The 14,995-nt window shown below is 36.5% G+C and overlaps 1 protein-coding gene across 5 annotated transcripts in view; it reads right to left on the reverse strand.

Moving 5' to 3' along the window:
* PPFIA2 (PPFI scaffold protein A2) overlaps positions 1-14,995 on the reverse strand; it is a 355,092-nt gene that overhangs the window by 327,499 nt on the left and 12,598 nt on the right. The window lies entirely within an intron of this gene.

Genomic DNA, 14,995 nt, shown 5'->3' on the forward strand with positions numbered 1-14,995 from the left:
TCACCATGCAAATTAGGTAATATAGGCAAGGTACTTTGGAAAACAAAGAGACATTATGGTGAAGGACTCAAAAGTGCAGCACTGAGTTAGGACAAGTAGTATTTCAGATGTTTCATACCTATCTGCTAGTATTCTTCTAGGAGACAAGTACTTTCTGTTTTATTCTGTCCAGTGCAAAAGTGAGTCTTCTCTTTTCTCATATCTGAGACTACTGTCCTGGTTTCAGCTGAGAGGGTTAATTTTTTTCATAGTAGCTAGTATGGGGCTATGTTTTGGATTTGTGCTGGAAACAGCGTTGATAATAGAGAGCTGGTTTTGTTCTATGGACCTATTGCTGAGCGGCACTTATACAGAGCCAAGGCCTTTTCTGCTTCTCACACTGCCCTGCCAGCGGGACGGCTGGGGGTGCACAAGAAGTTGGGAGGAGACACAGACAGGACAGGTGACCCAAACTGACCAAAGGGATATTCCATACCATATGACGTCATGCTCAGTTTATAAGGAGCTTGGGGGAAGAGCGAGAGGGGGGGCAGCGGCGTTCGGAGTGATGGTGTTTGTCTTCCCAAGTCACCGTTACACGCAACAGAGCCCTGCTTTCCTGGAGATGGCTGAACACCTGCCTGCCCATGGGAAGTGGTGAATGAATTCCTTGCTTTGCTTTGCTTGTGTGTGCGGCTTTTGCTTCACCTATTAAACTGTCTTTATCTCAACCCACGAATTTTCTCACTTTAACTTTTCCAATTCTCTCCCCCATCCCGATGAGGGGGGGAAGTAAGCGAGCGGCTGCGTGGTGCTCAGCTGCCGGCTGGGGTAAAACCATGACAACTACAAATAATGATCACCAACAAAAACCGTCTTTTTCTGTATTTTCTAACATAGATCAAAACACTAATTTTTTTTTATTACCTCAAATTGTTACTGATCTTCTTGTAATCCTGGCTATCATAGCTTTCCAATACCAAAGAAAGAAGCAAAATTATCAAGGATGTATTCAAACAGAAAATAGCTATCAGTGTATGGCTCAGATTCAAGCATAACTAAATTATAAAGAATTGTAACCAGCTGAAATAGTGAAATTAGAAATACATAGTGATCTTTTTAGTGGCAAATGTACATATTTTAGCAAGTCTGATTCAGGTTATTTGAGATCTTGTGTAATCATTTGTTTTGGAAATCAGATTATCAACTTTCAGACTTACATGTAGGTTCCCACATAATCTTCACTAAACCTTATAAAGTCTGCAGAAGTTTCTATGTGCATGGAAATAAAACCATCTGCCCCTGCACAGTATTATTTTTGAAGACTTAATCTGAGCATTTATATATGCATAGACTTGTTCAATTTTGTGAAAACTGTGCTGCTTCTTGAAAGCATTTTTTGAAACTTACAATACATTTTTTGAAATTACAATTTTCAGTAAACAACACCTCCTCATAGCCATCCATACAATCCACATATTGAGTTTCTGTAGGGAATCTATACATGTGAGATATTACTAGATTGTTGACTGTATGCTCATAACTGCATGCCATGGTTGTGGCCAGAAGTAGTAGTAGTTCACACTGCAAATAGATCAGTGGGACTACACAAAAATGAATACATACTTCTTTCTTAATTCAGGAGACAATTAAATTTGTGTTATAGATAAGAACCTAAGTACAGTTAGATGGCAAGGAAAATGAGCCACAGAACTTAGTTGAATATTCAATAAAACAGCATAAAGACATGGAGAAAGCCAATTGATCTATTGTCCACATATACAGTGCTAGAATTTTAAATAAGTTTTGTCTGACAAATTTTGTGCTAGTTTATAGCAGATACAAACAGCAACTCAAATAATAGTCAGGTATCTGGATCTGATATGACTGTCTATAAATTACTGAACAATAAGAAATTCTCCATCTTAAAATGTCTCATTTTTTCTTGGAATATTTCTGATCAAGATTTTACAGCCAATGACAAATTAATTGAATAGGGGCAATTATATCTATCTAGTGTTCACTATTTCAGAACCACTGTCTTCTACACTGTTTTGATCAAAGATGTACAACAATGTGCTTATGCGCCAATTATATGAGATAGTATTCATCCTTCTCCTTTTAGAAATGAATACATTGCAAATTCATTCAGCATTTCTTAGTGTCTTGGCTATCCATTATTTCCATTGTCAATGCAGGATTTAATATTATTAAGCAAAGTATAATACACAAACTTAGTTTATAAATACAATCTCCAAATTCCGTCTCCAAAACACATTTGTCCAGAAGGCACTTTTATTCATTAGTACCAAAGAAAGTAACTTTTTTTTCCAGGGGATCAGAACATCTATTTTCTGAATGTAGTATTTATCTCTGAGTGTTCAATGCCTATATAATATTTGTCAGAATAACAGCAAAAAAATACAAAAATCAGAATTTTGCACTGCAGACTCAAATACTCTTATGAGCCTTGTTTTAATAGTGAGAATGACAAGGATGTGGGCACAGTGCAAATACATTTGTTTAGCTACGCAAGCTAAAAATTAACAATCAATCACAAATGGTCTTGCCTAATCAAAATGTCTTCTAGAAGCCCCATCATGCCCCACCAAAATGTTTTCCAGAAGCCCCTGCATATTTCTTCCCTAACTCACTAGGATATGTCTAAAGCACTGGCCACAAAACTCTAGAAGTAACTGCATGCATTTCAGGAAGCACTGCATTCCCATGTACATGCCCAGTCTTCCAGATAACCCATAAAAACTGTAGACGTGTGGTGGACTATTCAGGTAGAAGATCAGGCTCCAAAGAAATCATAGACAGGAAGGTCATTCCAAGACGGGATGAATTTCTCCCTGTAAAACTGCAGGGTTGTTTTTTATTGTGTGCACTTGTTTAAATGTGTAATGCAATTATTGGATAATGGATGTAACTTCAGCACCAAACAGCTAGTGAAAAAAATATGAGAAGAGATTCACAGCCTCTCTCCCACTTGGTTCAGCTTGCTCCTTAGCTATTTGCTCTTTAAGGACTACTTATATCACTGATTGAAATAAATGGAAAAACTTTCATACTGGCTTCCACGAACTCTGGCCTAGGGCTTTACTTCCTATGCAGACTTTCACTCTGTCCTTCTTGTTGAGTTCTACCACTTCGATGCAGAAATATGGTTTATCTACTTGTTCATTACATTTTCATTATTAGTCATTCCCTCTATTATGTTCCCTTCTGCTTACAGTGTCATGAAAAAACCCCATATGCGAAAAAAAAAATCTGTAGCTTTGGTTACTTCATAATTTCAAATAAACCAACCTACAACAGAGTACCTTACTGTAGGTCTCCAAGACTTATTTAATATTAACTATTTTGACTTATGATCATATTTAATATCTTTGTCGGTGACATGGACAGTGGGATCGAGTGCACCCTCAGCACGTTTGCTGATGACACCAAGCTGTGTGGTGTGGTTGACATGCTGGAGGGAAGGGATGCCATCCAGAGGGACCTGGACAGGCTGGAGAGGTGGGCCTGTGCGAACCACATGAAGTTCTTCAAAGCCAAGTGCAAGGTCCTGCACGTGGGTCGGCGCAATCCCAAGCACACCTATAGGCTGAGCGAGGAATGGATTGAAAGCAGCCCTGAGGAGAAGGACTTGGGGATATTGATTGATGAGGAGCTCAACATGAGCCGGCAGTGTGCGCTTGCAACCCAGAAAGCCAACCATGTCCTGGGCTGCATCAAAAGAGGTGTGACCAGCAGGTCGAGGGAGGGGATCCTGCCCCTCTACTCCGCTCTTGTGAGACCCCACCTGGAGTACTGCGTCCAGCTCTGGGGGCCCCAGTACAGGAGAGACATGGAGCTGTTGGAGCGAGTCCAGAGGAGGGCCACGAAGCTGATCAGAGGGATGGAGCACCTCTCCTATGAGGACAGGCTGAGAGAGTTGGGATTGTTCAGCCTGGAGAAAAGGCAGCTCTGGGGAGATCTAATTGCAGCTTACCAGTACCTGAAGGGGCCTACAGGAAAGATGGTGAGGGACTGTTTATCAGGGAGTGTAGTGACAGGACAAGGGGTAATGGTTTTAAGCTGAAGGAGGGTCGATTTAGATTAGATGTTAGAAAGAAATTCTTTACTGTGAGGATGGTGAGGCACTGGAACAGGTTCCCCAGAGAGGTTGTGGAGGCCCCATCCCTGGAAGTGTTTAAGGCCAGGTTGGACGAGGCTTTGGGCAACCTGGTCTAGTGGAGGGTGTCCCTGCCCATGGCAGGAGGGTTGGAACTAGATGATCTTTAACGTCCCTTCCAACCCAAACCATTCTATGATTCTATGATTCTATGATTGACTGTCATAACAAATTGACTGTCACAGTGTATTTTTTTTTTTAGAACTCATACATGGTAAAGAATGCAGTAGACCAACAATAATTTAAAAAAACCCACATAATATCATGCTAACTAGGAAAAAAACACACTTAAAGGATAAAATTACTCAGTAAATGATAATTTGGAGCAGATTATTGAGTAGACTGTAGAAATGCTCTATTACATAAAATAAGGTTACTGCTCTACCTGGCCCTTAACTTCTATCCGTAGAAGTTCAGATTCCTGGGGAACATGTGAAAGACACACATTCAACAATACAAGCAAACTTGTTTTCTTCAGAGTCAACAGGAAAACTCCACAGACTTCAGTGAGAGCTAAATTATATGTATTTTAGAAAAAGTCATGTCCCTAACATAATTTCATGTTGAGCAAATACTTGTGAGTATAGGCAAATATTTGTTAATATAGAAGACAGCCAGAATAAGACTTCTAAAAGTTGATTCTGAAACATTAATTTTCTTTGCCTTTAATAGAGAAATTATTAAGGAAGGAATATGTATTTTCAAGAAGCTACATTTTTGTCTTGCATTTTTGTCTTGATGGGCTGTTCTGGGATGATGTCTGAGCCTCTACCATCCACTTCCAATGACATGAGCAAAGAGTATCCCATCAGAGTTAAGCTTTTTAAAATTGCTTTATTTTTTCCAGTTTTTTCTCACTGTAGAACAGAATAGTTCAATTGGAAGGGACCTACAATGATCACCTAGTCCAACTGCCTGACCACTTCAGGGCTGACCAAGTTAAATCATATTATTAAGGCCATTGATCAAATGTCTCTTAAACACTGACAGACATGACTATAGCTGTTATGACTACAGCTGCTATGAAAACTAGAAAAAAACCCCATGACTGTAGCTGTTATGAAAACTACGGTGTCTACAATTTTGTTGGCAATAGCTTCATTTATAAGGACTTGGATAACCATCTCTGCTCTATTCAGTTGACCAGCACCATTGTATTTTTATCTCGTATTCAGGCATGTGAGCTTATATTCAGTCACATAAGCATTCAGATAATAAGCCATCAATAATTAATGTAGCAGTTGATGTGCCTGGTTCAAGCTAAAATAATCGACAATGTTTATGAAGCAGATACACAGTGAAATGGGAGTACACAGTCTTGTTGCTTACTTCAGGCATTCACCACATGCTCATCCTCCTCTAAACATTTATGTTTCTGTCTTTTTTCTCGTATTCCAGTTTCTTCTGCTGGACTGTCACATCAGTCTTCTTCAGTCATCAAGTATTTATTACAAAGTCCACAGGTTTTAAGAGAAAATCTCCTTATATAAATGCTTATAAATATTTGCAATATGCTACTGAATACACAGAACTTCACAAGAGCAAGGAAATAAACTTATTCTTGAATTCAGGTAATTACTTGTATGTACAATTATATCTATGATGTTGGGAATATGCTGGCAGTTTAAAAAAAGGACAGTCTTGAAAGGAGCCAGGTAAAGCATTGCTCTGCTTACACCGATACAGCCAGTCTGTGTTTTGACAGATAATATTAGTAAGGACTCATCAACCATAATAAAATTGGTATTTAATACTATGCAAACAACTTTTATTCGCTTTTATGTAGAAAAAGGAAAAACACGTATACATGTTCTGTAAGTAGCTGAGGAAGGGAACATTTAAACCTTTCCTAAATGTTTCTAAGGTTGGACACAACTAATATTTCAGCAATGTGTTCCACTTTTAAACCAGTGTAACTTAATAATGCCAAGTTTCCTTTGAATTACAGATGCTCCACCTCTCCATCATACATTTAAATCCTGTAACAAAATGTACTTACCTCTATATTTACTCTATTATAATTTATTTAATAGTTATGTTTGATATCTAGTCTTTTACATACATATGAATAGGCTTCCCTTAATATTCATATTGTGAGATAAACAGTTGAGATAACTAGCAAAAAAAAATCATTCCAATTTGTTTATGAAAATATTTATGTTCATATTTAGTAATCTAAACTGATTTTGGCAGTCCAAAGACTTGCTACTTGCACTGACTTTAGTGGGAACTGCATGGGTTCAGAACACCTGAAAATGAACACATTTTTATTTGGTAGCCTGAACAACTGTTCTCTAAGACAGTGGAAATCTCCTAGAGATAGCAACAAGCACTGATTAAGCTTTAATTTTCACACATGACTATTGAGTGCCTTACTCTCCTGAGACAGAAAACTTGGAAATTCCACCACAGACACATTGGATAGGATCTCCATTTCACTTCTTGGAATTTTTTTTAAATTATTCTGTGGACATGTTTTGGGGGAAAAAAAATATCTTGCAATATAAAGAAAATTGATGGAGACCTTACAAAAGTTCTTCGTACAAGAGAAGGTTTTCAGTACTCCAAAAAAAGTACTGATTATTCATTCAAATATGTGGGATGCCATTGGTACTCTATGTTCTTCAACATAGCCAGAAAGAAGTAAAATGGTGAGAAAAGCCATTATTCCATCTTCATCACAAGAACAAGAGCTATTTTAAGAATAATACTGTGAATCAAACTATTATTTCTAACCAAACAGTAAATACTTGAAATTGCTTAGCAAGTGTCCAATCTTAAATGAGCAAAATTTCTTTTCAATTATTTAAAAATGTGTTTATTTTTTTCTGATGGGCTATTTTATTTTTGCATCTATGTATCTATATGTATGCCACTATTCTGTATCTATGCACTGTAGGCACACACATTTAAACAGAAAATACAAGTTCAGAATAAGGCCCTACTGATTTGCTGTTGCATTCCTATACTTTTTTTGTCTCTGGCCGTAAAACAGTCATTGTTCATCAGTATTGGAAGAAACTGCAAGGCTATCAACAAAACTCTCTAATCACAATCCTATTAAAGCTTAATATTGATCAAATTACATAAACTGGTTCAATAAAACAAGGTCATTACATTTCCCTCTTTGGATTTTCCCTTCTATCATGCCTCCACTAAGCATTTCTAAATAAGTGGTATCTTATTAGATGAAATAAAACCTTAATGATTACCAGTATATTTCTATTACTGATTTTATTACTGAATTATTGTAGCTAACAATTAGAGTTTAGCTGAAATCTATGGGGTACTAGGGGATATCAAAAGATTTTTTTTAGCATTGCAGTCCCACACCCCAAGAAATTCTACTATCTACATCCAGAAAGGACAGGTTTTAAAAAGGTGCTAATGACAATATTTATTAGAGAAAAAAAAATATTTTTGCAACATCTTGAAGAATTCATACTTGATTAGGTTTTAGATCTCCACCAGAGAGATTCACTGGAATCACACTACACTCCAAGTTGCTGGAAACAAAAAAAATAAATAAAAATAGATTAAGAAACTGGAGCCATTTCCCCTCCATGTTCCTTATCAAGATGAAAGAGTGACTTTAATTTTTTTAGTACTGGATATTTCCCTGTCTGTTGTAAAGATTCATAGTAAAGATACTTTAAATGAAATTCTAAAGAAGCTAGTATAGAAACATGCAAGTCAATTCTTCTATTGTACATGTAATATTAGCAGCTTTTTGATAAAGTTGTAAATTTTTACTAAATATTTCATCAAATGAAAAGTTATACATTTGTTTGCTAGCTACTGTTAACAGAGTTTTTTATTATTGCTGTGCAATTTCTCAGACAAGGATGCTGTCTTAGATGGACTAGATGAACTTTAAAAGTCTCTTCCAACCCAAACTATTCTATGATTCTATGAAATAGATTAATATGTGTTTCAGTAACACCCTCTTCCTAGGCCTGGATAACATGCCCTGCTTTGCAGGGGGTTCTGACCACTTGAATTCCAATGGTCCCTCTCCGTATAAACTATTCTATGATCTCTACCAAAGAATAGCATATTTACACTGCTGTACTTTTAAAAGGTCCATTATAAATTTAGAGGGTTTTATACCCATGCACAGAAGAATTCACCTCACGTAAGTTTAGCTATCTAAAAGTTAACCACCCAAACTAGGCATTAAGGCTCTGTCCTGGTTTCAGCTGAGAGGGTTAATTTTCTTCACAGTAGCTAGCGTGGGGCTATGTTTTGGATTGGTGCTGGAAACAGTGTTGATAATATAGAGATGTTTTTATTATGTGGACCTGTTGTTGAGCAGTGCTTACACAGAGCCAAGGCCTTTTCTGCTCCTCGCACCGCCTTGCCAGTGGGACAGCTGGGGGTGCACAAGGAGTTGGGAGGGGACATAGACAGTACAGGTGACCCAAACTAGCCAAAGGGGGTATTCCATACCATGTGACATCATGCTCAGCATAAAAGGGGGCTAGCCAGGGAGAGGCGGCAGCAGCTCCAGGACGCGTGGCTCGGGGACAGTCCGGTTTCAGGACAGGTCTGAGCGTGCGGTCTGAGTTGTACGTTCCTTGGGTGAGAAACTGCATTCTGTATCACCAGTTTCATATACTCTGTTAAGTACTGGTTTGTTTTGTTTTGTCTTCCCCTCTCCCTTTGCTATCCCAGTAAACTGTCCTTATACCAACCCACCAGGTCTTGCCTTTTCCTTCCCATTCTCCTCCCCATCCCACTGGGGGGGGGGGGGGGTGGGAAAGGCCGGGGGGGGGGGTTAGTGAGTGGCTGCGTGGTGCTCAGCTGCCAGCTGGGGCTAAACCACGACAGGCTCTTTCTATAGACACGAGAAAAAAACAAAACAAAACCAGAGCATTTCCAGGTTCACCCTACCCATCTTACAGAATGAACTGCCCTTCCTGAAGGGCCTAGTTTTCCCATTTTCTTATAGAGAGATTCTATATGATTAAGACTGAAAGCTAAACTTAGAGACAGCTTTATTAGTTGGAATGAACTGCAGTATAAAAGACAGCATAGATGCAGATTCCAATCATCAGAACATGAAAAGAGTTACAGCCATGTAAAAAAAAGTCTGCTAACATAAATGCTCAGCGAAATCAGAACTTAGACTTTCTTTACAAAAATCCAGCAACTGCCCAGTAAAGGAGATCAAAACACACATGAAGGGAAGACTTGGTAAATAAATAAATAGGTATTTAATGTATTATTTAAAGCAACAAGAACTATATACCAACATATGTTACCCACTTGAAAATGTCAACATAACTACAGCAATGTCAGTGATGGTATGACATTTCCATCATCTATGAATTTTCTCTAAAATCACATTTTTTTATTCAAAGACTGAATTGATGTATTACTGGTAAATCAAAGCACTAGTCACTAAATGGAGGTCATGATCTACCACTTTTAATTGGAACAATATTTCACCTAGGAAGTTTGCTTTCAAATTGTGATTATCACAGGCTTTTCAGCCTTGCAAAAGCGTTTCTTTAAGCTCTGTTTGATTCTGAAGTGTAAAAACTTTTTAGCAACATTTAAAATTTAAAAATGCTGACTTTATGAAATCACCACAAAACTTACAAAAATTTTTTGCAATACCAGACTTTTAAAGTAAAAAAAAAAAAAGTTTAAATATTTTATTTTTATTCAAAGGACTTTAAAAGAATTTAATATTTTTATTAAAATTATATAAACATTCAAATTGAAAATCAAACCATTGTATTTGAAAACTTAATTTGGAATTTGTTTTCTCAGAATCATCCAGAATATAAATCATATATATGACTATAATCCAATAGAATATAATTCTGTTAATGGTCCAGACTCAAACTGAAAGTAACTCACTCCTCAGAGTGAAAAGATCTCACACATTTTCATCAGTCCTTTAATAATGAGCCCAGGGATGTCTAGCTAAATTCCCAGTGCAGGACAGGAGAAAGAGACTGACTTTGACAATTATGAGAGAAATTGTCCTGACTGACAATCATCGGGATCCATTTCAGCATCTTAAAGTATTTTAAAGTGCTTGCAACATTGTTCTACTTGATATATCATCTTACACCAGCACAGGCCTGGGCCACGTTGTTATCCATGTTTCTGGTAATATAATATTCAAGAGGCAATGGAGACAAACAGAAACACAGGAGGTTCTCTCTGAACATCAGGAAACGCTTTTTTAATGTGAGAGTGACTGAGCACTGGCACAGGTTGCCCAGAGAGGTTGTGGAGTTTACCATCAAAGATATTCAAAAGCCATCTGGACACAGTCCTGGGCAGCCTGTTCTTAGTAACTCTGCTGGAGCAGAAGGGTTGAACAAGGTGACCTCCACAGGTCCCTTCCAACCTCAACTGTTCTGTGATTCTGTGAATATTAGATTAATTTTGATGCAAATCACTGAGCATGTACATTATTAATAAACAAAGTATACATATTTGACTACAGAGTGATGACCTATGAACGTATAAATAATACTGCAGTATCTTCCACACCTTGAAACTTATTTTTGAAAGACTAAAAGAAACAATAAAACACCCACAAAACAAGCCTAGTTCAGCATTGTTCATCAGAGCACATTTGTAATTATTATAACTCTTATGACTTATGATTCATTTTAAGTCTTATTTTTTCAATGTTTGTTTACAAGCCAACTAATATAGGTGACATTTTCTAGACAATTTAGCTTAGAGAAGATTATGGTGAAATTTGCTTGAGAAAGTTGTAACTGAACATTTTCCTCTTTCTAGCATTCAAAACAGGAGTTACAGTTCCTAACTACAGATACTAACCTTTTTAGTAGAGCACTCTTCTATGCTACAGAAAAAGACTTAAATTTTACTCCGATAAAATAAAAACATAATGTTAAGTATGCTTGCCCATTACAGTAGAGTTTTATTGTATTTAGCAATTACTATTTTTTTTGCTGGACACAAGAGTCATGACCTAAATACAATAAATTCTTGTCATAAGGGAACATGCAGTGCAGACCCAAATACACTTTCCTTAGAGGCTTTCACTGTCAACAGGCAGCTCTGGGAAGAATAAACAAGACCACTTGGGAACTAGATTCTAAATATTAGAAAACCTATTATGCACAGAACACTTCTCAACTTAACTGTACTATCACGTAATTCTAATAGATTTTGTAAAAATATTCAGACTCATGTTTCATTCTTTGTGTGAATGATCCCACACAAAGTGGAATCTCTCCACACTAAAGTCTGAAATAAGGAACAGGAACAGGCGTTCTGGGTCAAGTTCAGAGGTTAACCAAAGGTACTACGATATATAATGTCTTTAACACCAGCTTAATCTTGAAAGCAGTTTGGGGTTTTTACCCCATCTTTGTCTAAGAAAAATGGATTCTGAATGTCATTCCTTGATAATTCAGGAATGAAATTCTTCTGATGAATGACCTATCTTTATTCATGGTACCTCATATTCATTATTTCCTCCATCAACATTATTTTTGGCTTAAACCATTACTTTCCTCTTTACCTAGTCGCTCCATCTTCCTGCCTCTCTAAGAAAATTTATGAAATAACTCATATTCCGTCTCAACTCAGTTTTCCCCAGAAAAACATCTTCATGCAGAAGGTGTTATTGCCTCTTTGCTTTAGCAGTCTTTTTCTGAATCTCTTCCAACTTGAGGTTGACTCTCAATCACTACTGAGCCAAAACCCAGACAATAAGTTTCAAAGCACCCCTTGGTTTAACTGTATTAATACTTATCTATTTCTAATATAAATCTCTTACATAACACATTTCAGAATTAGATTTGCCCTTTTTCACAACCCCCTCCCAGTGGCTGCCTGCAACTGTTCTATAACATACATTTTCCCTCTCTACTACTGCTACCCAAAAGGTCAGAACATAATTTTTTGTTATTAACTGTTAGATATAGGGTCCTCATCTTTGTACCATGCAGTATCATGCCACCCCTCTTGCTCTTGTTCTTGCATAATATCATATTCATTCCCTTAGTTGACTGTTCAACTCAGTTTTGTGTCATCTAAAATTTCCACTAGCATGCTCCTTCTTGTGCTCAGATTAATAAAAATTGGTCCCAAAACACATTCTTCATCAACTACTACTAGCCTCCTTCTGCCCTGTCAATTTCTACTGTAAGTGAAAATTTTTCCTCTGTCTCTTTTATTACTTTCCTTACTAATTATCTTGCTTTTTCTTAGTCACTTCACATCTACTAGTAATTTAAAAGGGGTCACTTCAAAAGATATCTATTTTAGGGATATCATAGCTCCCTAGTCTAACAATTCCACTGATGTTGAGTTATTCTGTACAAAGATAATTTTGGTAAACCGTTGTCATATTTTTAAGTTAACTTTTTGACAACTTATTAATTTTTCCTCTAAAATAAATTTTAAAGTCTTATCTGTTATTACATTGAGTCTAACTGGTCTGCAATTGCCTGCTCACTTTTCTCCTCCTTCCTTAAACATAGCTGTTCAATTAGACATAGATGTTCATAAAGGTAAGACTGCTAATCTAATGGAAATAAAAATTACTTCAATGATAGCAATTAACAAGACAACTATATTTCTCTAATTCAAATTTGAAAGACATAGGTAACTGTACATTGTTCTGTTGCAGTATAGCTCAGTATAAAAACTTAGAGCCATCTACAGTCATACTTCGCATTTTGGCTACAGCATTAACAGCTGTAGCTGTAACAGCATTAATTAATATCTCAAGCTTCATATTTAAAGTTATTAATTATTTCCTATTTCAAATCAGATAAGATTTTTCAATGGCTCATTCATTACGCCAGTTTTCATGCACGTTCTTTTTGTTCAAATTTTATTTATGAAAAGTGCAATGATTTTTCCAGATCATATTTTTAACTGTTGAAGACAATAAACAAAAAGCGTCCTAACAAAAATGTGTCAATACACACTTTCTACATGCAAAGCACTATGTAAATCCTAAGAAATAATTTAATTTTGAAAACCACTCAAGAAATCAAGAGCTAAAAGAAATATATGCTGATAATGAAGACTCTTAGATGGCACATTATAACTAAATAATAATCATCGTATAGTTATATATTTATGTATTCTTCTCTTAAATCAAGTGAACATAAAATTCTTCCTCTCCACGATGAAAGTGCTGAGTAGCATTTTGTCATAGGGCTATGTCACTCAGCTAGCAATGCAAGCTTGCCATTCATAAAACCATAAACAAATAAGAAAATGATAAAAGTACTACATAGAATATCTCAAGTCCAGAAAGGAAGCTAAACAGTATGGCAGTCATATGGAAGTTATTTTCTTGGAAGGCTGTATTACTAGAATGTTGTATTATTAGGCCAGTGTTCTGTAGTTATAGAAACAGATTTCTACAGAATTGAATTACTTACATGAAGATCTAGACAACCTAATTGATGGGAAAAAAATCTGTTTCTGCTTTAAAGTGTAAGCAGTATGTCACACAGTTTGTCATATGGGAAACAACACATCTCTACTTAGACATATGTATGAATGCTACGTGAAATATGCATTCTTAATGGTACATGGTAGTGCAAAGTCTTCACCTGACAGATCAATTACTTTTAGGGAGTGTACAGCTATCGCTCAAAAACGTGCAACACCAACATTTACTAGAAGAAATAAAGATTAAAATCATATCATGATCCAGTTCCTTAGAATTTCTGTTTCTTTTAGGCTCCATATCACATTTATGCTGAATATTATTCTCCTTAGCTAGTGTCCTACATTTTAGCAGGAGTTTTCCTTATGTGAGAGACAGAAACATTAAGGCTTAGACACCTGCTAGTGCTTAATGGAAGTATCTCACTATGGGCTGAGTGGAGAGTGCCTCTGTACTAAGCGGCACACTGAATGGGGGTTTACAGATGCAGAACCTCCTCTCTTCAGATTTCTAGCAATAAATCTTTGAATAAAGGATCTATGCTGCCTTTTGTTTATTCTTTTACGCTGTTCTATGAAGGGACACCAGTGGAAAAGAAGCTCAACTGCCCACAAACTGGAGGAAAACAAAAAAGCTCCCTTGATTTTACTGTATATCAAGATCATTGCTACTGCCTTTTGTTTGACCTAAGCCAAGTGTAGTCATTCTTATTGCCTGGAGCTAATGCTGAAGTTGCTAATGCTATTCATCAAATGATTACAGTATCTCTCTATTTTTCAACCCTATCCCAAGATAACCTGCTGGGGTTAGCCCTTACGCAACTGCTTCTGTTCCCTACTCCAGTGGGTGCCTTTTTCCTTTCCTGTCTTCAAGAACTTTCTCACTGATTTGATTCATCTTTACCACTTCCTTCTTCCAATCACAGTTGAATCTGTTTCCCTTCCTCTCTAGCCACTGTCTAACAGGTATACAACTTTGCCGAGGCAAGTATGCCCAGGCACTCACGCTTACAATCAAATTCTCTTGCAAGTGACAGTTGGGAGATGCAAAGAAAGTAACATCAAGAACAACTGCCTTTTTACTCATGGTGTTTTTCAAATATCTGGCCAGATAGACAGACTGAACTAAGATGTTTCTTTGCTTTTAATTCTAATATATTGAAAAATAATGTTATATTGATATATACTTTTGAAATATAATATCATATAATTATTTTAACTGAAGTAATGATTCTTCAGTTCCTAAAAGCAGACCAAAGTAATTTTATATAATGAAATTTATATAATTATTTAAAAAAATAATAAAAATATTAAAATATCAATTGGTTTTGGTTTTGTGTGTAGTTCATTATTTAACCTACATAAGCTAGTTCTATTTGTTGTAACACTATTTAGAAACTCTTATCTGGAATAGTCTATAGGAAACAT

Source organism: Balearica regulorum, chromosome 1 (assembly GCF_011004875.1).
Source record: "Balearica regulorum gibbericeps isolate bBalReg1 chromosome 1, bBalReg1.pri, whole genome shotgun sequence".
NCBI classification, from domain to species: Eukaryota; Metazoa; Chordata; class Aves; order Gruiformes; family Gruidae; genus Balearica; species Balearica regulorum.